The sequence below is a fragment of the Caretta caretta genome, chromosome 26, assembly GCF_965140235.1.
Source record: "Caretta caretta isolate rCarCar2 chromosome 26, rCarCar1.hap1, whole genome shotgun sequence".
Lineage (NCBI taxonomy): Eukaryota > Metazoa > Chordata > Testudines > Cheloniidae > Caretta > Caretta caretta.
The window spans coordinates 17244310-17271889 of NC_134231.1; positions in this window are offsets into that span (position 1 = coordinate 17244310).

Below are 27580 nucleotides of genomic sequence, written 5' to 3' on the forward strand. Positions count from 1 at the left end.
TGTAGTCTGTAAAGAGAAACAACGGGAAGTCTAAGCTACAGAAACTCTTCAAGTTGCCGAAAGACATGTAGGATGGGAAATTACTTCTTGAATCCAGTCTCTTGAAGATCTTAGGCTCGGTATGCGTGCGTATTTGTAGTTGCTTAGCAATCTGCCTTCTTCTGTTTGCTACCCCTTCTAATCACTGGAAATCTACCTATCTATTTTTGTTTAGTTTTATTATTATTATTATTATTATTATTAAACTCAGTTTGTGCAACTGGTGCTCCGTGAGGAAATGATTTGTGTCTTACTCCAAGGGGCTGCCCGGTGTCACTGTTGCTCCAGGAGGGAAATGCTTTGTGCATGACCTGAAAGTGGCCACACACATTACTGTTGCTCCGGGGTGGGGTCTGCGGGGGGGTGGTGGGGGAGGCGGGGGATTGTTTGTGTGTTACTCCTGAGTGGCCACGTCGTGTCACTCTTCCTTCAGGAGGGGAATGCTTTGTGCATTACCCTGTGTTGTGGCCACCCAAGACAACACACACAGCACGACACCGATGCACACGCACACAGAACACGTCACACATACAGATGGGTAGTGTAAATTGCTAAAAATGAGACATTCATTACTAATCAGATGTAGCCGTTGATGTCTCATGCACTCTTCCTCGAAAAGCCATACGTTATCTCGCCTGATCATTTGGTAGAGATCTGGTCAAGACAATTACTCATAATGAGACATACATTATTGACAAGTACTAGTGATCCATTTCTCTCGAATGATTCACCAAAACGCTTTTTGCTGGTGATTTGGAAGAAATCGTTTCTTGAAATATACTAAAATAGAGAAATTCATCTTCGACCTGTGCGACAGATAAATTTGAGAGGGAATCTTCCTGAAAGCCCCGAGGATTCACTTCTCGTCAGACGGTACAGAGCAGGTTGCGAAAATTACTCAAAATGAGAACGTCTTTCGTAATCAGGTATCCTGATGTCTTTCTCATGGAACCATCCACCAAAAAGCAAGTCTATTCTCTCTTCGGCATTTGGCAGAGATTTATCGTGAATATTGCTAAAAAAGAGCAAGTTATAACTGATCAATGCTAATAATCAACGACAAATGGACTCATCCTCCAAAAGCCTTTCAGATTGGCTCCTTGTGATCAGGTAGATATCAGTTGACGATTTGGTCGAAATTACTAAAAAGGAGGCAGTTCTTTCTGATCAACGTTAGCAATTAATTACACATGGAATCATCCTCCGTACTATAGTCATAATTAGCTCCTGGAGATTTGGACTAAAATCGGTTCGTGAAAATGACTAGGAATGAGACAATTCATTCCTCAGCCGTCTTCTGATCAATTTCCCACGGAATCATCCAGCAGAAAAGCAAAGGCATTCTCCCTTGGTGCGTTGGAACAGATCGGTTCCTGCAAATGACTCAAGGTAGAAAATCATTCTTTACAAGTCCCTAGTGGTAAAGACTCCAGCAATCCAGCGTCTCTCCTGGTGAGTTCGTAGCGATTGGTTCAAGAAAATTACTCCTAAGGAGACTTAAATTATCGACAAGTACTAGCGCTAAAGCTCTCCTCGAATGATTCACCAAAATGCTTTTCGATACGATGACACAGAAGGGCACAGAACACGACCCACAACATGTCAAGCGCTGTGGAGCGAGGGCCCCGGCTCGGCTTTCGCAGCGGCTCTGGCGAGGAATGGTGCCGGAGCTCTCGCCGGAGGGGAACACGGCAGGAGGGGGCCTGAGCCGCTTGGGCCTCTTTCCAAGGAGGCGGAACCAGGCCTCCGCTCTCTGCCCTCTGCAGACCTGGCTGCCAGGTCAGTGCTTCCAGTTCCTCGTCCGCACTCGCTGTCGTCCTCCTCAGCGGCCGTGGGCGTCCTCGCTGGGGACGGGGCTCGGGGGGATGAAGGTGGGGAGGGGCCAGAGTCTCTTGAGCAGAGTGACTCTGTGGGGTGCCATTAGAAAAGGAGATTTTGGTTGGGATGCTCAAGGGGTAATGGGAGGAGAGTGGAGGGCGGCTCCCCGCCGTGTGGGAGAGGCAAAGAGAGGAGCCTCCGAGACGTCGCCGACTGAGATGGTAACTTACTTGTTTTTTTCCCCTTGGGCTGGGTTTAGTAGCAAGGAAAAAGAAGTCAAGCCTCAGCGTCTACTGCCCTCATGCGACGGAATGTGAGTGAGAGCAGCGAGCCTGTGACCGTTGGGGATGCCAGGCAAGAGCCCTCCATCTGGGAGCCGAGCTCTCGCCAGTCTCGGTGAGAGAAGTGTCTGGTTTGGTGAGGACTCTGCTCACGCCCCACCTGAGTCCGGGTCGGGAAGCCCCGTCCATTAGGGTTCGGTTTGTAAGCAAAGGTTCCTGATCAGCTGTGCTTACGAGGGAGAAAAGGTCCCATTTTCAGAGGCTGCTCGTTTCTCTGGTCAGGAACGGTGTCTTCTCCACAACTGAAGGTTGGATCCAAGAGGATGACTCCAGGTGGTGAGTTGCTCGCCTTGCTCTCATGTTTCTCTGTTTTCTCTCCTGTGTTCGCCAGCTCTCTCTTTCTCTTCTCTCCTCTTCTCTCCTCGTGCCGTGTCCCTTCACAGGACACGGGTAGCTGTGCATTCCCACAAGGGAGGTCTCAGGAGCCATGGAAAAGTCGGAGCGGACGAAAATCACGCAGGGCGGTAGAAAGGCTGCTGAAAGTACCTGAAGAGACAAAGGAAATGAGAAGGGGAAGTCCAGCCTAAAACAGGAGTGTAGTCTGTAAAGAGAAACAACGGGAAGTCTAAGCTACAGAAACTCTTCAAGTTGCCGAAAGACATGTAGGATGGGAAATTACTTCTTGAATCCAGTCTCTTGAAGATCTTAGGCTCAGTATGCGTGCGTATTTGTAGTTGCTTAGCAATCTGCCTTCTTCTGCTTGCTACCCCTTCTAATCACTGGAAATCTACCTATCTATTTTTGTTTAGTTTTATTATTATTATTATTATTATTATTATTATTATTAATAAACTCAGTTTGTGCAACTGGTGCTCCGTGAGGAAATGATTTGTGTCTTACTCCAAGGGGCTGCCCGGTGTCACTGTTGCTCCAGGAGGGAAATGCTTTGTGCATGACCTGAAAGTGGCCACACACATCACTGTTGCTCCGGGGGTGGGAGATGCTGGGGGGGGTGGTGGTGGGGGAGGCGGGGGATTGTTTGTGTGTTACTCCTGAGTGGCCACGTCGTGTCACTCTTCCTTCAGGAGGGGAATGCTTTGTGCATTACCCAGTGTTGTGGCCACCCAAGACAACACACACAGCACGACACCGATGCACACGCACACAGAACACGTCACACATACAGATGGGTAGTGTAAATTGCTAAAAATGAGACATTCATTACTAATCAGATGTAGCCGTTGATGTCTCATGTACTCTTCCTCGAAAAGCCATACGTTATCTCGCCTGATCATTTGGTAGAGATCTGGTCAAGACAATTACTCATAATGAGACATACATTATTGACAAGTACTAGTGATCCATTTCTCTCGAATGATTCACGAAAACGCTTTTTGCTGGTGATTTGGAAGAAATCGTTTCTTGAAATATACTAAAATAGAGAAATTCATCTTCGACCTGTGCGACAGATAAATTTGAGAGGAAATCTTCCTGAAAGCCCCGAGGATTCACTTCTCGTCAGACGGTACAGAGCAGGTTGCGAAAATTACTCAAAATGAGAACGTCTTTCGTAATCAGGTATCCTGATGTCTTTCTCATGGAACCATCCACCAAAAAGCAAGTCTATTCTCTCTTCGGCATTTGGCAGAGATTTATCGTGAAAATTGCTAAAAAAGAGCAAGTTATAACTGATCAATGCTAATAATCAACGACAAATGGACTCATCCTCCAAAAGCCTTTCAGATTGGCTCCTTGTGATCAGGTAGATATCAGTTGACGATTTGGTCGAAATTACTAAAAAGGAGGCAGTTCTTTCTGATCAACGTTAGCAATTAATTACACATGGAATCATCCTCCGTACTATAGTCATAATTAGCTCCTGGAGATTTGGACTAAAATCGGTTCGTGAAAATGACTAGGAATGAGACAATTCATTCCTCAGCCGTCTTCTGATCAATTTCCCACGGAATCATCCAGCAGAAAAGCAAAGGCATTCTCCCTTGGTGCGTTGGAAGAGATCGGTTCTTGCAAATGACTCAAGGTAGAAAATCATTCTTTACAAGTCCCTAGTGGTAAAGACTCCAGCAATCCAGCGTCTCTCCTGGTGAGTTCGTAGCGATTGGTTCAAGAAAATTACTCCTAAGGAGACTTAAATTATCGACAAGTACTAGCGCTAAAGCTCTCCTCGAATGATTCACCAAAATGCTTTTCGATACGATGACACAGAAGGGCACAGAACACGACCCACAACATGTCGAGCGCTGTGGAGCGAGGGCCCCGGCTCGGCTTTCGCAGCGGCTCTGGCGAGGAATGGTGCCGGAGCTCTCGCCGGAGGGGAACACGGCAGGAGGGGGCCTGAGCCGCTTGGGCCTCTTTCCAAGGAGGCGGAACCAGGCCTCCGCTCTCTGCCCTCTGCAGACCTGGCTGCCAGGTCAGTGCTTCCAGTTCCTCGTCCGCACTCGCTGTCGTCCTCCTCAGCGGCCGTGGGCGTCCTCGCTGGGGACGGGGCTCGGGGGGATGAAGGTGGGGAGGGGCCAGAGTCTCTTGAGCAGAGTGACTCTGTGGGGTGCCGTTAGAAAAGGAGATTTTGGTTGGGATGCTCAAGGGGTAATGGGAGGAGAGTGGAGGGCGGATCCCCGCCGTGTGGGAGAGGCAAAGAGAGGAGCCTCCGAGACTGAGATGGTAACTTACTTGTTTTTTTCCCCTTGGGCTGGGTTTAGTAGCAAGGAAAAAGAAGTCAAGCCTCAGCGTCTACTGCCCTCATGCGACGGAATGTGAGTGAGAGCAGCGAGCCTGTGACCGTTGGGGATGCCAGGCAAGAGCCCTCCATCTGGGAGCCGAGCTCTCGCCAGTCTCGGTGAGAGAAGTGTCTGGTTTGGTGAGGACTCTGCTCACGCCCCACCTGAGTCCGGGTCGGGAAGCCCCGTCCATTAGGGTTCGGTTTGTAAGCAAAGGTTCCTGATCAGCTGTGCTTACGAGGGAGAAAAGGTCCCATTTTCAGAGGCTGCTCGTTTCTCTGGTCAGGAACGGTGTCTTCTCCACAACTGAAGCTTGGATCCAAGAGGATGACTCCAGGTGGTGAGTTGCTCGCCTTGCTCTCATGTTTCTCTGTTTTCTCTCCTGTGTTCGCCAGCTCTCTCTTTCTCTTCTCTCCTCTTCTCTCCTCGTGCCGTGTCCCTTCACAGGACACGGGTAGCTGTGCATTCCCACAAGGGAGGTCTCGGGAGCCATGGAAAAGTCGGAGCGGACGAAAATCACGCAGGGCGGTAGAAAGGCTGCTGAAAGTACCTGAAGAGACAAAGGAAATGAGAAGGGGAAGTCCAGCCTAAAACAGGAGTGTAGTCTGTAAAGAGAAACAACGGGAAGTCTAAGCTACAGAAACTCTTCAAGTTGCCGAAAGACATGTAGGATGGGAAATTACTTCTTGAATCCAGTCTCTTGAAGATCTTAGGCTCAGTATGCGTGCGTATTTGTAGTTGCTTAGCAATCTGCCTTCTTCTGTTTGCTACCCCTTCTAATCACTGGAAATCTACCTATCTATTTTTGTTTAGTTTTATTATTATTATTATTATTATTATTATTATTATTAAACTCAGTTTGTGCAACTGGTGCTCCGTGAGGAAATGATTTGTGTCTTACTCCAAGGGGCTGCCCGGTGTCACTGTTGCTCCAGGAGGGAAATGCTTTGTGCATGACCTGAAAGTGGCCACACACATCACTGTTGCTCCGGGGTGGGGGATGCGGGGGGGGGGGGTGGGGGGGGCGGGGGATTGTTTGTGTGTTACTCCTGAGTGGCCACGTCGTGTCACTCTTCCTTCAGGAGGGGAATGCTTTGTGCATTACCCAGTGTTGTGGCCACCCAAGACAACACACACAGCACGACACCGATGCACACGCACAGAACACGTCACACATACAGATGGGGAGTGTAAATTGCTAAAAATGAGACATTCATTACTAATCAGATGTAGCCGTTGATGTCTCATGCACTCTTCCTCGAAAAGCCATACGTTATCTCGCCTGATCATTTGGTAGAGATCTGGTCAAGACAATTACTCATAATGAGACATACATTATTGACAAGTACTAGTGATCCATTTCTCTCGAATGATTCACCAAAACGCTTTTTGCTGGTGATTTGGAAGAAATCGTTTCTTGAAATATACTAAAATAGAGAAATTCATCTTCGACCTGTGCGACAGATAAATTTGAGAGGGAATCTTCCTGAAAGCCCCGAGGATTCACTTCTCGTCAGACGGTACAGAGCAGGTTGCGAAAATTACTCAAAATGAGAACGTCTTTCGTAATCAGGTATCCTGATGTCTTTCTCATGGAACCATCCACCAAAAAGCAAGTCTATTCTCTCTTCGGCATTTGGCAGAGATTTATCGTGAAAATTGCTAAAAAAGAGAAAGTTATAACTGATCAATGCTAATAATCAACGACAAATGGACTCATCCTCCAAAAGCCTTTCAGATTGGCTCCTTGTGATCAGGTAGATATCAGTTGACGATTTGGTCGAAATTACTAAAAAGGAGGCAGTTCTTTCTGATCAACGTTAGCAATTAATTACACATGGAATCATCCTCCGTACTATAGTCATAATTAGCTCCTGGAGATTTGGACTAAAATCGGTTCGTGAAAATGACTCGGAATGAGACAATTCATTCCTCAGCCGTCTTCTGATCAATTTCCCACGGAATCATCCAGCAGAAAAGCAAAGGCATTCTCCCTTGGTGCGTTGGAAGAGATCGGTTCTTGCAAATGACTCAAGGTAGAAAATCATTCTTTACAAGTCCCTAGTGGTAAAGACTCCAGCAATCCAGCGTCTCTCCTGGTGAGTTCGTAGCGATTGGTTCAAGAAAATTACTCCTAAGGAGACTTAAATTATCGACAAGTACTAGCGCTAAAGCTCTCCTCGAATGATTCACCAAAATGCTTTTCGATACGATGACACAGAAGGGCACAGAACACGACCCACAGCATGTCGAGCGCTGTGGAGCGAGGGCCCCGGCTCGGCTTTCGCAGCGGCTCTGGCGAGGAATGGTGCCGGAGCTCTCGCCGGAGGGGAACACGGCAGGAGGGGGCCTGAGCCGCTTGGGCCTCTTTCCAAGGAGGCGGAACCAGGCCTCCGCTCTCTGCCCTCTGCAGACCTGGCTGCCAGGTCAGTGCTTCCAGTTCCTCGTCCGCACTCGCTGTCGTCCTCCTCAGCGGCCGTGGGCGTCCTCGCTGGGGACGGGGCTCGGGGGGATGAAGGTGGGGAGGGGCCAGAGTCTCTTGAGCAGAGTGACTCTGTGGGGTGCCGTTAGAAAAGGAGATTTTGGTTGGGATGCTCAAGGGGTAATGGGAGGAGAGTGGAGGGCGGCTCCCCGCCGTGTGGGAGAGGCAAAGAGAGGAGCCTCCGAGACGTCGCCGACTGAGATGGTAACTTACTTGTTTTTTTCCCCTTGGGCTGGGTTTAGTAGCAAGGAAAAAGAAGTCAAGCCTCAGCGTCTACTGCCCTCATGCGACGGAATGTGAGTGAGAGCAGCGAGCCTGTGACCGTTGGGGATGCCAGGCAAGAGCCCTCCATCTGGGAGCCGAGCTCTCGCCAGTCTCGGTGAGAGAAGTGTCTGGTTTGGTGAGGACTCTGCTCACGCCCCACCTGAGTCCGGGTCGGGAAGCCCCGTCCATTAGGGTTCGGTTTGTAAGCAAAGGTTCCTGATCAGCTGTGCTTACGAGGGAGAAAAGGTCCCATTTTCAGAGGCTGCTCGTTTCTCTGGTCAGGAACGGTGTCTTCTCCACAACTGAAGCTTGGATCCAAGAGGATGACTCCAGGTGGTGAGTTGCTCGCCTTGCTCTCATGTTTCTCTGTTTTCTCTCCTGTGTTCGCCAGCTCTCTCTTTCTCTTCTCTCCTCTTCTCTCCTCGTGCCGTGTCCCTTCACAGGACACGGGTAGCTGTGCATTCCCACAAGGGAGGTCTCGGGAGCCATGGAAAAGTCGGAGCGGACGAAAATCACGCAGGGCGGTAGAAAGGCTGCTGAAAGTACCTGAAGAGACAAAGGAAATGAGAAGGGGAAGTCCAGCCTAAAACAGGAGTGTAGTCTGTAAAGAGAAACAACGGGAAGTCTAAGCTACAGAAACTCTTCAAGTTGCCGAAAGACATGTAGGATGGGAAATTACTTCTTGAATCCAGTCTCTTGAAGATCTTAGGCTCAGTATGCGTGCGTATTTGTAGTTGCTTAGCAATCTGCCTTCTTCTGCTTGCTACCCCTTCTAATCACTGGAAATCTACCTATCTATTTTTGTTTAGTTTTATTATTATTATTATTATTATTATTATTATTATTATTATTATTAAACTCAGTTTGTGCAACTGGTGCTCTGTGAGGAAATGATTTGTGTCTTACTCCAAGGGGCTGCCCGGTGTCACTGTTGCTCCAGGAGGGAAATGCTTTGTGCATGACCTGAAAGTGGCCACACACATCACTGTTGCTCCGGGGTGGGGGATGCGGGGGGGGCGGTGGGTGGGGCGGGGGATTGTTTGTGTGTTACTCCTGAGTGGCCACGTCGTGTCACTCTTCCTTCAGGAGGGGAATGCTTTGTGCATTACCCAGTGTTGTGGCCACCCAAGACAACACACACAGCACGACACCGATGCACACGCACACAGAACACGTCACACATACAGATGGGGAGTGTAAATTGCTAAAAATGAGACATTCATTACTAATCAGATGTAGCCGTTGATGTCTCATGCACTCTTCCTCGAAAAGCCATACGTTATCTCGCCTGATCATTTGGTAGAGATCTGGTCAAGACAATTACTCATAATGAGACATACATTATTGACAAGTACTAGTGATCCATTTCTCTCGAATGATTCACCAAAACGCTTTTTGCTGGTGATTTGGAAGAAATCGTTTCTTGAAATATACTAAAATAGAGAAATTCATCTTCGACCTGTGCGACAGATAAATTTGAGAGGGAATCTTCCTGAAAGCCCCGAGGATTCACTTCTCGTCAGACGGTACAGAGCAGGTTGCGAAAATTAGTCAAAATGAGAACGTCTTTCGTAATCAGGTATCCTGATGTCTTTCTCATGGAACCATCCACCAAAAAGCAAGTCTATTCTCTCTTCGGCATTTGGCAGAGATTTATCGTGAAAATTGCTAAAAAAGAGAAAGTTATAACTGATCAATGCTAATAATCAACGACAAATGGACTCATCCTCCAAAAGCCTTTCAGATTGGCTCCTTGTGATCAGGTAGATATCAGTTGACGATTTGGTCGAAATTACTAAAAAGGAGGCAGTTCTTTCTGATCAACGTTAGCAATTAATTACACATGGAATCATCCTCCGTACTATAGTCATAATTAGCTCCTGGAGATTTGGACTAAAATCGGTTCGTGAAAATGACTCGGAATGAGACAATTCATTCCTCAGCCGTCTTCTGATCAATTTCCCACGGAATCATCCAGCAGAAAAGCAAAGGCATTCTCCCTTGGTGCGTTGGAAGAGATCGGTTCTTGCAAATGACTCAAGGTAGAAAATCATTCTTTACAAGTCCCTAGTGGTAAAGACTCCAGCAATCCAGCGTCTCTCCTGGTGAGTTCGTAGCGATTGGTTCAAGAAAATTACTCCTAAGGAGACTTAAATTATCGACAAGTACTAGCGCTAAAGCTCTCCTCGAATGATTCACCAAAATGCTTTTCGATACGATGACACAGAAGGGCACAGAACACGACCCACAACATGTCGAGCGCTGTGGAGCGAGGGCCCCGGCTCGGCTTTCGCAGCGGCTCTGGCGAGGAATGGTGCCGGAGCTCTCGCCGGAGGGGAACACGGCAGGAGGGGGCCTGAGCCGCTTGGGCCTCTTTCCAAGGAGGCGGAACCAGGCCTCCGCTCTCTGCCCTCTGCAGACCTGGCTGCCAGGTCAGTGCTTCCAGTTCCTCGTCCGCACTCGCTGTCGTCCTCCTCAGCGGCCGTGGGCGTCCTCGCTGGGGACGGGGCTCGGGGGGATGAAGGTGGGGAGGGGCCAGAGTCTCTTGAGCAGAGTGACTCTGTGGGGTGCCGTTAGAAAAGGAGATTTTGGTTGGGATGCTCAAGGGGTAATGGGAGGAGAGTGGAGGGCGGCTCCCCGCCGTGTGGGAGAGGCAAAGAGAGGAGCCTCCGAGACGTCGCCGACTGAGATGGTAACTTACTTGTTTTTTTCCCCTTGGGCTGGGTTTAGTAGCAAGGAAAAAGAAGTCAAGCCTCAGCGTCTACTGCCCTCATGCGACGGAATGTGAGTGAGAGCAGCGAGCCTGTGACCGTTGGGGATGCCAGGCAAGAGCCCTCCATCTGGGAGCCGAGCTCTCGCCAGTCTCGGTGAGAGAAGTGTCTGGTTTGGTGAGGACTCTGCTCACGCCCCACCTGAGTCCGGGTCGGGAAGCCCCGTCCATTAGGGTTTGGTTTGTAAGCAAAGGTTCCTGATCAGCTGTGCTTACGAGGGAGAAAAGGTCCCATTTTCAGAGGCTGCTCGTTTCTCTGGTCAGGAACGGTGTCTTCTCCACAACTGAAGCTTGGATCCAAGAGGATGACTCCAGGTGGTGAGTTGCTCGCCTTGCTCTCATGTTTCTCTGTTTTCTCTCCTGTGTTCGCCAGCTCTCTCTTTCTCTTCTCTCCTCTTCTCTCCTCGTGCCGTGTCCCTTCACAGGACACGGGTAGCTGTGCATTCCCACAAGGGAGGTCTCGGGAGCCATGGAAAAGTCGGAGCGGACGAAAATCACGCAGGGCGGTAGAAAGGCTGCTGAAAGTACCTGAAGAGACAAAGGAAATGAGAAGGGGAAGTCCAGCCTAAAACAGGAGTGTAGTCTGTAAAGAGAAACAACGGGAAGTCTAAGCTACAGAAACTCTTCAAGTTGCCGAAAGACATGTAGGATGGGAAATTACTTCTTGAATCCAGTCTCTTGAAGATCTTAGGCTCAGTATGCGTGCGTATTTGTAGTTGCTTAGCAATCTGCCTTCTTCTGTTTGCTACCCCTTCTAATCACTGGAAATCTACCTATCTATTTTTGTTTAGTTTTATTATTATTATTATTATTATTATTATTATTATTATTATTAATAATAAACTCAGTTTGTGCAACTGGTGCTCCGTGAGGAAATGATTTGTGTCTTACTCCAAGGGGCTGCCCGGTGTCACTGTTGCTCCAGGAGGGAAATGCTTTGTGCATGACCTGAAAGTGGCCACACACATCACTGTTGCTCCGGGGGTGGGGGATGCGGGGGGGGGGTGGGGGAGGCGGGGGATTGTTTGTGTGTTACTCCTGAGTGGCCACGTCGTGTCACTCTTCCTTCAGGAGGGGAATGCTTTGTGCATTACCCAGTGTTGTGGCCACCCAAGACAACACACACAGCACGACACCGATGCACACGCACACAGAACACGTCACACATACAGATGGGTAGTGTAAATTGCTAAAAATGAGACATTCATTACTAATCAGATGTAGCCGTTGATGTCTCATGCACTCTTCCTCGAAAAGCCATACGTTATCTCGCCTGATCATTTGGTAGAGATCTGGTCAAGACAATTACTCATAATGAGACATACATTATTGACAAGTACTAGTGATCCATTTCTCCTCGAATGATTCACCAAAACGCTTTTTGCTGGTGATTTGGAAGAAATCGTTTCTTGAAATATACTAAAATAGAGAAATTCATCTTCGACCTGTGCGACAGATCAATTTGAGAGGGAATCTTCCTGAAAGCCCCGAGGATTCACTTCTCGTCAGACGGTACAGAGCAGGTTGCGAAAATTACTCAAAATGAGAACGTCTTTCGTAATCAGGTATCCTGATGTCTTTCTCATGGAACCATCCACCAAAAAGCAAGTCTATTCTCTCTTCGGCATTTGGCAGAGATTTATCGTGAAAATTGCTAAAAAAGAGAAAGTTATAACTGATCAATGCTAATAATCAATGACAAATGGACTCATCCTCCAAAAGCCTTTCAGATTGGCTCCTTGTGATCAGGTAGATATCAGTTGACGATTTGGTCGAAATTACTAAAAAGGAGGCAGTTCTTTCTGATCAACGTTAGCAATTAATTACACATGGAATCATCCTCCGTACTATAGTCATAATTAGCTCCTGGAGATTTGGACTAAAATCGGTTCGTGAAAATGACTAGGAATGAGACAATTCATTCCTCAGCCGTCTTCTGATCAATTTCCCACGGAATCATCCAGCAGAAAAGCAAAGGCATTCTCCCTTGGTGCGTTGGAAGAGATCGGTTCTTGCAAATGACTCAAGGTAGAAAATCATTCTTTACAAGTCCCTAGTGGTAAAGACTCCAGCAATCCAGCGTCTCTCCTGGTGAGTTCGTAGCGATTGGTTCAAGAAAATTACTCCTAAGGAGACTTAAATTATCGACAAGTACTAGCGCTAAAGCTCTCCTCGAATGATTCACCAAAATGCTTTTCGATACGATGACACAGAAGGGCACAGAACACGACCCACAGCATGTCGAGCGCTGTGGAGCGAGGGCCCCGGCTCGGCTTTCGCAGCGGCTCTGGCGAGGAATGGTGCCGGAGCTCTCGCCGGAGGGGAACACGGCAGGAGGGGGCCTGAGCCGCTTGGGCCTCTTTCCAAGGAGGCGGAACCAGGCCTCCGCTCTCTGCCCTCTGCAGACCTGGCTGCCAGGTCAGTGCTTCCAGTTCCTCGTCCGCACTCGCTGTCGTCCTCCTCAGCGGCCGTGGGCGTCCTCGCTGGGGACGGGGCTCGGGGGGATGAAGGTGGGGAGGGGCCAGAGTCTCTTGAGCAGAGTGACTCTGTGGGGTGCCGTTAGAAAAGGAGATTTTGGTTGGGATGCTCAAGGGGTAATGGGAGGAGAGTGGAGGGCGGATCCCCGCCGTGTGGGAGAGGCAAAGAGAGGAGCCTCCGAGACTGAGATGGTAACTTACTTGTTTTTTTCCCCTTGGGCTGGGTTTAGTAGCAAGGAAAAAGAAGTCAAGCCTCAGCGTCTACTGCCCTCATGCGACGGAATGTGAGTGAGAGCAGCGAGCCTGTGACCGTTGGGGATGCCAGGCAAGAGCCCTCCATCTGGGAGCCGAGCTCTCGCCAGTCTCGGTGAGAGAAGTGTCTGGTTTGGTGAGGACTCTGCTCACGCCCCACCTGAGTCCGGGTCGGGAAGCCCCGTCCATTAGGGTTCGGTTTGTAAGCAAAGGTTCCTGATCAGCTGTGCTTACGAGGGAGAAAAGGTCCCATTTTCAGAGGCTGCTCGTTTCTCTGGTCAGGAACGGTGTCTTCTCCACAACTGAAGGTTGGATCCAAGAGGATGACTCCAGGTGGTGAGTTGCTCGCCTTGCTCTCATGTTTCTCTGTTTTCTCTCCTGTGTTCGCCAGCTCTCTCTTTCTCTTCTCTCCTCTTCTCTCCTCGTGCCGTGTCCCTTCACAGGACACGGGTAGCTGTGCATTCCCACAAGGGAGGTCTCGGGAGCCATGGAAAAGTCGGAGCGGACGAAAATCACGCAGGGCGGTAGAAAGGCTGCTGAAAGTACCTGAAGAGACAAAGGAAATGAGAAGGGGAAGTCCAGCCTAAAACAGGAGTGTAGTCTGTAAAGAGAAACAACGGGAAGTCTAAGCTACAGAAACTCTTCAAGTTGCCGAAAGACATGTAGGATGGGAAATTACTTCTTGAATCCAGTCTCTTGAAGATCTTAGGCTCAGTATGCGTGCGTATTTGTAGTTGCTTAGCAATCTGCCTTCTTCTGTTTGCTACCCCTTCTAATCACTGGAAATCTACCTATCTATTTTTGTTTAGTTTTATTATTATTATTATTATTATTATTATTATTATTATTATTATTAATAATAAACTCAGTTTGTGCAACTGGTGCTCCGTGAGGAAATGATTTGTGTCTTACTCCAAGGGGCTGCCCGGTGTCACTGTTGCTCCAGGAGGGAAATGCTTTGTGCATGACCTGAAAGTGGCCACACACATCACTGTTGCTCCGGGGGTGGGGGATGCGGGGGGGGGGGGTGGGGGAGGCGGGGGATTGTTTGTGTGTTACTCCTGAGTGGCCACGTCGTGTCACTCTTCCTTCAGGAGGGGAATGCTTTGTGCATTACCCAGTGTTGTGGCCACCCAAGACAACACACACAGCACGACACCGATGCACACGCACACAGAACACGTCACACATACAGATGGGTAGTGTAAATTGCTAAAAATGAGACATTCATTACTAATCAGATGTAGCCGTTGATGTCTCATGCACTCTTCCTCGAAAAGCCATACGTTATCTCGCCTGATCATTTGGTAGAGATCTGGTCAAGACAATTACTCATAATGAGACATACATTATTGACAAGTACTAGTGATCCATTTCTCCTCGAATGATTCACCAAAACGCTTTTTGCTGGTGATTTGGAAGAAATCGTTTCTTGAAATATACTAAAATAGAGAAATTCATCTTCGACCTGTGCGACAGATCAATTTGAGAGGGAATCTTCCTGAAAGCCCCGAGGATTCACTTCTCGTCAGACGGTACAGAGCAGGTTGCGAAAATTACTCAAAATGAGAACGTCTTTCGTAATCAGGTATCCTGATGTCTTTCTCATGGAACCATCCACCAAAAAGCAAGTCTATTCTCTCTTCGGCATTTGGCAGAGATTTATCGTGAAAATTGCTAAAAAAGAGAAAGTTATAACTGATCAATGCTAATAATCAATGACAAATGGACTCATCCTCCAAAAGCCTTTCAGATTGGCTCCTTGTGATCAGGTAGATATCAGTTGACGATTTGGTCGAAATTACTAAAAAGGAGGCAGTTCTTTCTGATCAACGTTAGCAATTAATTACACATGGAATCATCCTCCGTACTATAGTCATAATTAGCTCCTGGAGATTTGGACTAAAATCGGTTCGTGAAAATGACTAGGAATGAGACAATTCATTCCTCAGCCGTCTTCTGATCAATTTCCCACGGAATCATCCAGCAGAAAAGCAAAGGCATTCTCCCTTGGTGCGTTGGAAGAGATCGGTTCTTGCAAATGACTCAAGGTAGAAAATCATTCTTTACAAGTCCCTAGTGGTAAAGACTCCAGCAATCCAGCGTCTCTCCTGGTGAGTTCGTAGCGATTGGTTCAAGAAAATTACTCCTAAGGAGACTTAAATTATCGACAAGTACTAGCGCTAAAGCTCTCCTCGAATGATTCACCAAAATGCTTTTCGATACGATGACACAGAAGGGCACAGAACACGACCCACAGCATGTCGAGCGCTGTGGAGCGAGGGCCCCGGCTCGGCTTTCGCAGCGGCTCTGGCGAGGAATGGTGCCGGAGCTCTCGCCGGAGGGGAACACGGCAGGAGGGGGCCTGAGCCGCTTGGGCCTCTTTCCAAGGAGGCGGAACCAGGCCTCCGCTCTCTGCCCTCTGCAGACCTGGCTGCCAGGTCAGTGCTTCCAGTTCCTCGTCCGCACTCGCTGTCGTCCTCCTCAGCGGCCGTGGGCATCCTCGCTGGGGACGGGGCTCGGGGGGATGAAGGTGGGGAGGGGCCAGAGTCTCTTGAGCAGAGTGACTCTGTGGGGTGCCGTTAGAAAAGGAGATTTTGGTTGGGATGCTCAAGGGGTAATGGGAGGAGAGTGGAGGGCGGATCCCCGCCGTGTGGGAGAGGCAAAGAGAGGAGCCTCCGAGACTGAGATGGTAACTTACTTGTTTTTTTCCCCTTGGGCTGGGTTTAGTAGCAAGGAAAAAGAAGTCAAGCCTCAGCGTCTACTGCCCTCATGCGACGGAATGTGAGTGAGAGCAGCGAGCCTGTGACCGTTGGGGATGCCAGGCAAGAGCCCTCCATCTGGGAGCCGAGCTCTCGCCAGTCTCGGTGAGAGAAGTGTCTGGTTTGGTGAGGACTCTGCTCACGCCCCACCTGAGTCCGGGTCGGGAAGCCCCGTCCATTAGGGTTCGGTTTGTAAGCAAAGGTTCCTGATCAGCTGTGCTTACGAGGGAGAAAAGGTCCCATTTTCAGAGGCTGCTCGTTTCTCTGGTCAGGAACGGTGTCTTCTCCACAACTGAAGCTTGGATCCAAGAGGATGACTCCAGGTGGTGAGTTGCTCGCCTTGCTCTCATGTTTCTCTGTTTTCTCTCCTGTGTTCGCCAGCTCTCTCTTTCTCTTCTCTCCTCTTCTCTCCTCGTGCCGTGTCCCTTCACAGGACACGGGTAGCTGTGCATTCCCACAAGGGAGGTCTCGGGAGCCATGGAAAAGTCGGAGCGGACGAAAATCACGCAGGGCGGTAGAAAGGCTGCTGAAAGTACCTGAAGAGACAAAGGAAATGAGAAGGGGAAGTCCAGCCTAAAACAGGAGTGTAGTCTGTAAAGAGAAACAACGGGAAGTCTAAGCTACAGAAACTCTTCAAGTTGCCGAAAGACATGTAGGATGGGAAATTACTTCTTGAATCCAGTCTCTTGAAGATCTTAGGCTCAGTATGCGTGCGTATTTGTAGTTGCTTAGCAATCTGCCTTCTTCTGTTTGCTACCCCTTCTAATCACTGGAAATCTACCTATCTATTTTTGTTTAGTTTTTTTATTATTATTATTATTATTATTATTATTATTATTAAACTCAGTTTGTGCAACTGGTGCTCCGTGAGGAAATGATTTGTGTCTTACTCCAAGGGGCTGCCCGGTGTCACTGTTGCTCCAGGAGGGAAATGCTTTGTGCATGACCTGAAAGTGGCCACACACATCACTGTTGCTCCGGGGTGGGGGATGCGGGGGGGGGGGTGGTGGGGGAGGCGGGGGATTGTTTGTGTGTTACTCCTGAGTGGCCACGTCGTGTCACTCTTCCTTCAGGAGGGGAATGCTTTGTGCATTACCCAGTGTTGTGGCCACCCAAGACAACACACACAGCACGACACCGATGCACACGCACACAGAACACGTCACACATACAGATGGGTAGTGTAAATTGCTAAAAATGAGACATTCATTACTAATCAGATGTAGCCATTGATGTCTCATGCACTCTTCCTCGAAAAGCCATACGTTATCTCGCCTGATCATTTGGTAGAGATCTGGTCAAGACAATTACTCATAATGAGACATACATTATTGACAAGTACTAGTGATCCATTTCTCCTCGAATGATTCACCAAAACGCTTTTTGCTGGTGATTTGGAAGAAATCGTTTCTTGAAATATACTAAAATAGAGAAATTCATCTTCGACCTGTGCGACAGATCAATTTGAGAGGGAATCTTCCTGAAAGCCCCGAGGATTCACTTCTCGTCAGACGGTACAGAGCAGGTTGCGAAAATTACTCAAAATGAGAACGTCTTTCGTAATCAGGTATCCTGATGTCTTTCTCATGGAACCATCCACCAAAAAGCAAGTCTATTCTCTCTTCGGCATTTGGCAGAGATTTATCGTGAAAATTGCTAAAAAAGAGAAAGTTATAACTGATCAATGCTAATAATCAATGACAAATGGACTCATCCTCCAAAAGCCTTTCAGATTGGCTCCTTGTGATCAGGTAGATATCAGTTGACGATTTGGTCGAAATTACTAAAAAGGAGGCAGTTCTTTCTGATCAACGTTAGCAATTAATTACACATGGAATCATCCTCCGTACTATAGTCATAATTAGCTCCTGGAGATTTGGACTAAAATCGGTTCGTGAAAATGACTCGGAATGAGACAATTCATTCCTCAGCCGTCTTCTGATCAATTTCCCACGGAATCATCCAGCAGAAAAGCAAAGGCATTCTCCCTTGGTGCGTTGGAAGAGATCGGTTCTTGCAAATGACTCAAGGTAGAAAATCATTCTTTACAAGTCCCTAGTGGTAAAGACTCCAGCAATCCAGCGTCTCTCCTGGTGAGTTCGTAGCGATTGGTTCAAGAAAATTACTCCTAAGGAGACTTAAATTATCGACAAGTACTAGCGCTAAAGCTCTCCTCGAATGATTCACCAAAATGCTTTTCGATACGATGACACAGAAGGGCACAGAACACGACCCACAACATGTCGAGCGCTGTGGAGCGAGGGCCCCGGCTCGGCTTTCGCAGCGGCTCTGGCGAGGAATGGTGCCGGAGCTCTCGCCGGAGGGGAACACGGCAGGAGGGGGCCTGAGCCGCTTGGGCCTCTTTCCAAGGAGGCGGAACCAGGCCTCCGCTCTCTGCCCTCTGCAGACCTGGCTGCCAGGTCAGTGCTTCCAGTTCCTCGTCCGCACTCGCTGTCGTCCTCCTCAGCGGCCGTGGGCGTCCTCGCTGGGGACGGGGCTCGGGGGGATGAAGGTGGGGAGGGGCCAGAGTCTCTTGAGCAGAGTGACTCTGTGGGGTGCCGTTAGAAAAGGAGATTTTGGTTGGGATGCTCAAGGGGTAATGGGAGGAGAGTGGAGGGCGGATCCCCGCCGTGTGGGAGAGGCAAAGAGAGGAGCCTCCGAGACGTCGCCGACTGAGATGGTAACTTACTTGTTTTTTTCCCCTTGGGCTGGGTTTAGTAGCAAGGAAAAAGAAGTCAAGCCTCAGCGTCTACTGCCCTCATGCGACGGAATGTGAGTGAGAGCAGCGAGCCTGTGACCGTTGGGGATGCCAGGCAAGAGCCCTCCATCTGGGAGCCGAGCTCTCGCCAGTCTCGGTGAGAGAAGTGTCTGGTTTGGTGAGGACTCTGCTCACGCCCCACCTGAGTCCGGGTCGGGAAGCCCCGTCCATTAGGGTTTGGTTTGTAAGCAAAGGTTCCTGATCAGCTGTGCTTACGAGGGAGAAAAGGTCCCATTTTCAGAGGCTGCTCGTTTCTCTGGTCAGGAACGGTGTCTTCTCCACAACTGAAGCTTGGATCCAAGAGGATGACTCCAGGTGGTGAGTTGCTCGCCTTGCTCTCATGTTTCTCTGTTTTCTCTCCTGTGTTCGCCAGCTCTCTCTTTCTCTTCTCTCCTCTTCTCTCCTCGTGCCGTGTCCCTTCACAGGACACGGGTAGCTGTGCATTCCCACAAGGGAGGTCTCGGGAGCCATGGAAAAGTCGGAGCGGACGAAAATCACGCAGGGCGGTAGAAAGGCTGCTGAAAGTACCTGAAGAGACAAAGGAAATGAGAAGGGGAAGTCCAGCCTAAAACAGGAGTGTAGTCTGTAAAGAGAAACAACGGGAAGTCTAAGCTACAGAAACTCTTCAAGTTGCCGAAAGACATGTAGGATGGGAAATTACTTCTTGAATCCAGTCTCTTGAAGATCTTAGGCTCAGTATGCGTGCGTATTTGTAGTTGCTTAGCAATCTGCCTTCTTCTGTTTGCTACCCCTTCTAATCACTGGAAATCTACCTATCTATTTTTGTTTAGTTTTATTATTATTATTATTATTATTATTATTATTATTAAACTCAGTTTGTGCAACTGGTGCTCCGTGAGGAAATGATTTGTGTCTTACTCCAAGGGGCTGCCCGGTGTCACTGTTGCTCCAGGAGGGAAATGCTTTGTGCATGACCTGAAAGTGGCCACACACATCACTGTTGCTCCGGGGTGGGGGATGCGGGGGGGGGGTGGTGGGGGAGGCGGGGGATTGTTTGTGTGTTACTCCTGAGTGGCCACGTCGTGTCACTCTTCCTTCAGGAGGGGAATGCTTTGTGCATTACCCAGTGTTGTGGCCACCCAAGACAACACACACAGCACGACACCGATGCACACGCACACAGAACACGTCACACATACAGATGGGTAGTGTAAATTGCTAAAAATGAGACATTCATTACTAATCAGATGTAGCCATTGATGTCTCATGCACTCTTCCTCGAAAAGCCATACGTTATCTCGCCTGATCATTTGGTAGAGATCTGGTCAAGACAATTACTCATAATGAGACATACATTATTGACAAGTACTAGTGATCCATTTCTCCTCGAATGATTCACCAAAACGCTTTTTGCTGGTGATTTGGAAGAAATCGTTTCTTGAAATATACTAAAATAGAGAAATTCATCTTCGACCTGTGCGACAGATAAATTTGAGAGGGAATCTTCCTGAAAGCCCCGAGGATTCACTTCTCGTCAGACGGTACAGAGCAGGTTGCGAAAATTACTCAAAATGAGAACGTCTTTCGTAATCAGGTATCCTGATGTCTTTCTCATGGAACCATCCACCAAAAAGCAAGTCTATTCTCTCTTCGGCATTTGGCAGAGATTTATCGTGAAAATTGCTAAAAAAGAGAAAGTTATAACTGATCAATGCTAATAATCAATGACAAATGGACTCATCCTCCAAAAGCCTTTCAGATTGGCTTCTTGTGATCAGGTAGATATCAGTTGACGATTTGGTCGAAATTACTAAAAAGGAGGCAGTTCTTTCTGATCAACGTTAGCAATTAATTACACATGGAATCATCCTCCGTACTATAGTCATAATTAGCTCCTGGAGATTTGGACTAAAATCGGTTCGTGAAAATGACTAGGAATGAGACAATTCATTCCTCAGCCGTCTTCTGATCAATTTCCCACGGAATCATCCAGCAGAAAAGCAAAGGCATTCTCCCTTGGTGCGTTGGAAGAGATCGGTTCTTGCAAATGACTCAAGGTAGAAAATCATTCTTTACAAGTCCCTAGTGGTAAAGACTCCAGCAATCCAGCGTCTCTCCTGGTGAGTTCGTAGCGATTGGTTCAAGAAAATTACTCCTAAGGAGACTTAAATTATCGACAAGTACTAGCGCTAAAGCTCTCCTCGAATGATTCACCAAAATGCTTTTCGATACGATGACACAGAAGGGCACAGAACACGACCCACAACATGTCGAGCGCTGTGGAGCGAGGGCCCCGGCTCGGCTTTCGCAGCGGCTCTGGCGAGGAATGGTGCCGGAGCTCTCGCCGGAGGGGAACACGGCAGGAGGGGGCCTGAGCCGCTTGGGCCTCTTTCCAAGGAGGCGGAACCAGGCCTCCGCTCTCTGCCCTCTGCAGACCTGGCTGCCAGGTCAGTGCTTCCAGTTCCTCGTCCGCACTCGCTGTCGTCCTCCTCAGCGGCCGTGGGCGTCCTCGCTGGGGACGGGGCTCGGGGGGATGAAGGTGGGGAGGGGCCAGAGTCTCTTGAGCAGAGTGACTCTGTGGGGTGCCGTTAGAAAAGGAGATTTTGGTTGGGATGCTCAAGGGGTAATGGGAGGAGAGTGGAGGGCGGATCCCCGCCGTGTGGGAGAGGCAAAGAGAGGAGCCTCCGAGACGTCGCCGACTGAGATGGTAACTTACTTGTTTTTTTCCCCTTGGGCTGGGTTTAGTAGCAAGGAAAAAGAAGTCAAGCCTCAGCGTCTACTGCCCTCATGCGACGGAATGTGAGTGAGAGCAGCGAGCCTGTGACCGTTGGGGATGCCAGGCAAGAGCCCTCCATCTGGGAGCCGAGCTCTCGCCAGTCTCGGTGAGAGAAGTGTCTGGTTTGGTGAGGACTCTGCTCACGCCCCACCTGAGTCCGGGTCGGGAAGCCCCGTCCATTAGGGTTCGGTTTGTAAGCAAAGGTTCCTGATCAGCTGTGCTTACGAGGGAGAAAAGGTCCCATTTTCAGAGGCTGCTCGTTTCTCTGGTCAGGAACGGTGTCTTCTCCACAACTGAAGCTTGGATCCAAGAGGATGACTCCAGGTGGTGAGTTGCTCGCCTTGCTCTCATGTTTCTCTGTTTTCTCTCCTGTGTTCGCCAGCTCTCTCTTTCTCTTCTCTCCTCTTCTCTCCTCGTGCCGTGTCCCTTCACAGGACACGGGTAGCTGTGCATTCCCACAAGGGAGGTCTCGGGAGCCATGGAAAAGTCGGAGCGGACGAAAATCACGCAGGGCGGTAGAAAGGCTGCTGAAAGTACCTGAAGAGACAAAGGAAATGAGAAGGGGAAGTCCAGCCTAAAACAGGAGTGTAGTCTGTAAAGAGAAACAACGGGAAGTCTAAGCTACAGAAACTCTTCAAGTTGCCGAAAGACATGTAGGATGGGAAATTACTTCTTGAATCCAGTCTCTTGAAGATCTTAGGCTCGGTATGCGTGCGTATTTGTAGTTGCTTAGCAATCTGCCTTCTTCTGTTTGCTACCCCTTCTAATCACTGGAAATCTACCTATCTATTTTTGTTTAGTTTTATTATTATTATTATTATTATTATTATTATTAAACTCAGTTTGTGCAACTGGTGCTCCGTGAGGAAATGATTTGTGTCTTACTCCAAGGGGCTGCCCGGTGTCACTGTTGCTCCAGGAGGGAAATGCTTTGTGCATGACCTGAAAGTGGCCACACACATCACTGTTGCTCCGGGGTGGGGGATGCGGGGGGGGGTGGGTGGGGCGGGGGATTGTTTGTGTGTTACTCCTGAGTGGCCACGTCGTGTCACTCTTCCTTCAGGAGGGGAATGCTTTGTGCATTACCCAGTGTTGTGGCCACCCAAGACAACACACACAGCACGACACCGATGCACACGCACACAGAACACGTCACACATACAGATGGGGAGTGTAAATTGCTAAAAATGAGACATTCATTACTAATCAGATGTAGCCGTTGATGTCTCATGCACTCTTCCTCGAAAAGCCATACGTTATCTCGCCTGATCATTTGGTAGAGATCTGGTCAAGACAATTACTCATAATGAGACATACATTATTGACAAGTACTAGTGATCCATTTCTCTCGAATGATTCACCAAAACGCTTTTTGCTGGTGATTTGGAAGAAATCGTTTCTTGAAATATACTAAAATAGAGAAATTCATCTTCGACCTGTGCGACAGATAAATTTGAGAGGGAATCTTCCTGAAAGCCCCGAGGATTCACTTCTCGTCAGATGGTACAGAGCAGGTTGCGAAAATTACTCAAAATGAGAACGTCTTTCGTAATCAGGTATCCTGATGTCTTTCTCATGGAACCATCCACCAAAAAGCAAGTCTATTCTCTCTTCGGCATTTGGCAGAGATTTATCGTGAAAATTGCTAAAAAAGAGAAAGTTATAACTGATCAATGCTAATAATCAACGACAAATGGACTCATCCTCCAAAAGCCTTTCAGATTGGCTCCTTGTGATCAGGTAGATATCAGTTGACGATTTGGTCGAAATTACTAAAAAGGAGGCAGTTCTTTCTGATCAACGTTAGCAATTAATTACACATGGAATCATCCTCCGTACTATAGTCATAATTAGCTCCTGGAGATTTGGACTAAAATCGGTTCGTGAAAATGACTAGGAATGAGACAATTCATTCCTCAGCCGTCTTCTGATCAATTTCCCACGGAATCATCCAGCAGAAAAGCAAAGGCATTCTCCCTTGGTGCGTTGGAAGAGATCGGTTCTTGCAAATGACTCAAGGTAGAAAATCATTCTTTACAAGTCCCTAGTGGTAAAGACTCCAGCAATCCAGCGTCTCTCCTGGTGAGTTCGTAGCGATTGGTTCAAGAAAATTACTCCTAAGGAGACTTAAATTATCGACAAGTACTAGCGCTAAAGCTCTCCTCGAATGATTCACCAAAATGCTTTTCGATACGATGACACAGAAGGGCACAGAACACGACCCACAACATGTCGAGCGCTGTGGAGCGAGGGCCCCGGCTCGGCTTTCGCAGCGGCTCTGGCGAGGAATGGTGCCGGAGCTCTCGCCGGAGGGGAACACGGCAGGAGGGGGCCTGAGCCGCTTGGGCCTCTTTCCAAGGAGGCGGAACCAGGCCTCCGCTCTCTGCCCTCTGCAGACCTGGCTGCCAGGTCAGTGCTTCCAGTTCCTCGTCCGCACTCGCTGTCGTCCTCCTCAGCGGCCGTGGGCGTCCTCGCTGGGGACGGGGCTCGGGGGGATGAAGGTGGGGAGGGGCCAGAGTCTCTTGAGCAGAGTGACTCTGTGGGGTGCCGTTAGAAAAGGAGATTTTGGTTGGGATGCTCAAGGGGTAATGGGAGGAGAGTGGAGGGCGGATCCCCGCCGTGTGGGAGAGGCAAAGAGAGGAGCCTCCGAGACGTCGCCGACTGAGATGGTAACTTACTTGTTTTTTTCCCCTTGGGCTGGGTTTAGTAGCAAGGAAAAAGAAGTCAAGCCTCAGCGTCTACTGCCCTCATGCGACGGAATGTGAGTGAGAGCAGCGAGCCTGTGACCGTTGGGGATGCCAGGCAAGAGCCCTCCATCTGGGAGCCGAGCTCTCGCCAGTCTCGGTGAGAGAAGTGTCTGGTTTGGTGAGGACTCTGCTCACGCCCCACCTGAGTCCGGGTCGGGAAGCCCCGTCCATTAGGGTTCGGTTTGTAAGCAAAGGTTCCTGATCAGCTGTGCTTACGAGGGAGAAAAGGTCCCATTTTCAGAGGCTGCTCGTTTCTCTGGTCAGGAACGGTGTCTTCTCCACAACTGAAGCTTGGATCCAAGAGGATGACTCCAGGTGGTGAGTTGCTCGCCTTGCTCTCATGTTTCTCTGTTTTCTCTCCTGTGTTCGCCAGCTCTCTCTTTCTCTTCTCTCCTCTTCTCTCCTCGTGCCGTGTCCCTTCACAGGACACGGGTAGCTGTGCATTCCCACAAGGGAGGTCTCGGGAGCCATGGAAAAGTCGGAGCGGACGAAAATCACGCAGGGCGGTAGAAAGGCTGCTGAAAGTACCTGAAGAGACAAAGGAAATGAGAAGGGGAAGTCCAGCCTAAAACAGGAGTGTAGTCTGTAAAGAGAAACAACGGGAAGTCTAAGCTACAGAAACTCTTCAAGTTGCCGAAAGACATGTAGGATGGGAAATTACTTCTTGAATCCAGTCTCTTGAAGATCTTAGGCTCAGTATGCGTGCGTATTTGTAGTTGCTTAGCAATCTGCCTTCTTCTGTTTGCTACCCCTTCTAATCACTGGAAATCTACCTATCTATTTTTGTTTAGTTTTATTATTATTATTATTATTATTATTATTATTAAACTCAGTTTGTGCAACTGGTGCTCCGTGAGGAAATGATTTGTGTCTTACTCCAAGGGGCTGCCCGGTGTCACTGTTGCTCCAGGAGGGAAATGCTTTGTGCATGACCTGAAAGTGGCCACACACATCACTGTTGCTCCGGGGTGGGGGATGCGGGGGGGGGTGGGTGGGGCGGGGGATTGTTTGTGTGTTACTCCTGAGTGGCCACGTCGTGTCACTCTTCCTTCAGGAGGGGAATGCTTTGTGCATTACCCAGTGTTGTGGCCACCCAAGACAACACACACAGCACGACACCGATGCACACGCACACAGAACACGTCACACATACAGATGGGGAGTGTAAATTGCTAAAAATGAGACATTCATTACTAATCAGATGTAGCCATTGATGTCTCATGCACTCTTCCTCGAAAAGCCATACGTTATCTCGCCTGATCATTTGGTAGAGATCTGGTCAAGACAATTACTCATAATGAGACATACATTATTGACAAGTACTAGTGATCCATTTCTCTCGAATGATTCACCAAAACGCTTTTTGCTGGTGATTTGGAAGAAATCGTTTCTTGAAATATACTAAAATAGAGAAATTCATCTTCGACCTGTGCGACAGATAAATTTGAGAGGGAATCTTCCTGAAAGCCCCGAGGATTCACTTCTCGTCAGACGGTACAGAGCAGGTTGCGAAAATTACTCAAAATGAGAACGTCTTTCGTAATCAGGTATCCTGATGTCTTTCTCATGGAACCATCCACCAAAAAGCAAGTCTATTCTCTCTTCGGCATTTGGCAGAGATTTATCGTGAAAATTGCTAAAAAAGAGAAAGTTATAACTGATCAATGCTAATAATCAACGACAAATGGACTCATCCTCCAAAAGCCTTTCAGATTGGCTCCTTGTGATCAGGTAGATATCAGTTGACGATTTGGTCGAAATTACTAAAAAGGAGGCAGTTCTTTCTGATCAACGTTAGCAATTAATTACACATGGAATCATCCTCCGTACTATAGTCATAATTAGCTCCTGGAGATTTGGACTAAAATCGGTTCGTGAAAATGACTCGGAATGAGACAATTCATTCCTCAGCCGTCTTCTGATCAATTTCCCACGGAATCATCCAGCAGAAAAGCAAAGGCATTCTCCCTTGGTGCGTTGGAAGAGATCGGTTCTTGCAAATGACTCAAGGTAGAAAATCATTCTTTACAAGTCCCTAGTGGTAAAGACTCCAGCAATCCAGCGTCTCTCCTGGTGAGTTCGTAGCGATTGGTTCAAGAAAATTACTCCTAAGGAGACTTAAATTATCGACAAGTACTAGCGCTAAAGCTCTCCTCGAATGATTCACCAAAATGCTTTTCGATACGATGACACAGAAGGGCACAGAACACGACCCACAACATGTCGAGCGCTGTGGAGCGAGGGCCCCGGCTCGGCTTTCGCAGCGGCTCTGGCGAGGAATGGTGCCGGAGCTCTCGCCGGAGGGGAACACGGCAGGAGGGGGCCTGAGCCGCTTGGGCCTCTTTCCAAGGAGGCGGAACCAGGCCTCCGCTCTCTGCCCTCTGCAGACCTGGCTGCCAGGTCAGTGCTTCCAGTTCCTCGTCCGCACTCGCTGTCGTCCTCCTCAGCGGCCGTGGGCGTCCTCGCTGGGGACGGGGCTCGGGGGGATGAAGGTGGGGAGGGGCCAGAGTCTCTTGAGCAGAGTGACTCTGTGGGGTGCCGTTAGAAAAGGAGATTTTGGTTGGGATGCTCAAGGGGTAATGGGAGGAGAGTGGAGGGCGGATCCCCGCCGTGTGGGAGAGGCAAAGAGAGGAGCCTCCGAGACGTCGCCGACTGAGATGGTAACTTACTTGTTTTTTTCCCCTTGGGCTGGGTTTAGTAGCAAGGAAAAAGAAGTCAAGCCTCAGCGTCTACTGCCCTCATGCGACGGAATGTGAGTGAGAGCAGCGAGCCTGTGACCGTTGGGGATGCCAGGCAAGAGCCCTCCATCTGGGAGCCGAGCTCTCGCCAGTCTCGGTGAGAGAAGTGTCTGGTTTGGTGAGGACTCTGCTCACGCCCCACCTGAGTCCGGGTCGGGAAGCCCCGTCCATTAGGGTTCGGTTTGTAAGCAAAGGTTCCTGATCAGCTGTGCTTACGAGGGAGAAAAGGTCCCATTTTCAGAGGCTGCTCGTTTCTCTGGTCAGGAACGGTGTCTTCTCCACAACTGAAGCTTGGATCCAAGAGGATGACTCCAGGTGGTGAGTTGCTCGCCTTGCTCTCATGTTTCTCTGTTTTCTCTCCTGTGTTCGCCAGCTCTCTCTTTCTCTTCTCTCCTCTTCTCTCCTCGTGCCGTGTCCCTTCACAGGACACGGGTAGCTGTGCATTCCCACAAGGGAGGTCTCGGGAGCCATGGAAAAGTCGGAGCGGACGAAAATCACGCAGGGCGGTAGAAAGGCTGCTGAAAGTACCTGAAGAGACAAAGGAAATGAGAAGGGGAAGTCCAGCCTAAAACAGGAGTGTAGTCTGTAAAGAGAAACAACGGGAAGTCTAAGCTACAGAAACTCTTCAAGTTGCCGAAAGACATGTAGGATGGGAAATTACTTCTTGAATCCAGTCTCTTGAAGATCTTAGGCTCAGTATGCGTGCGTATTTGTAGT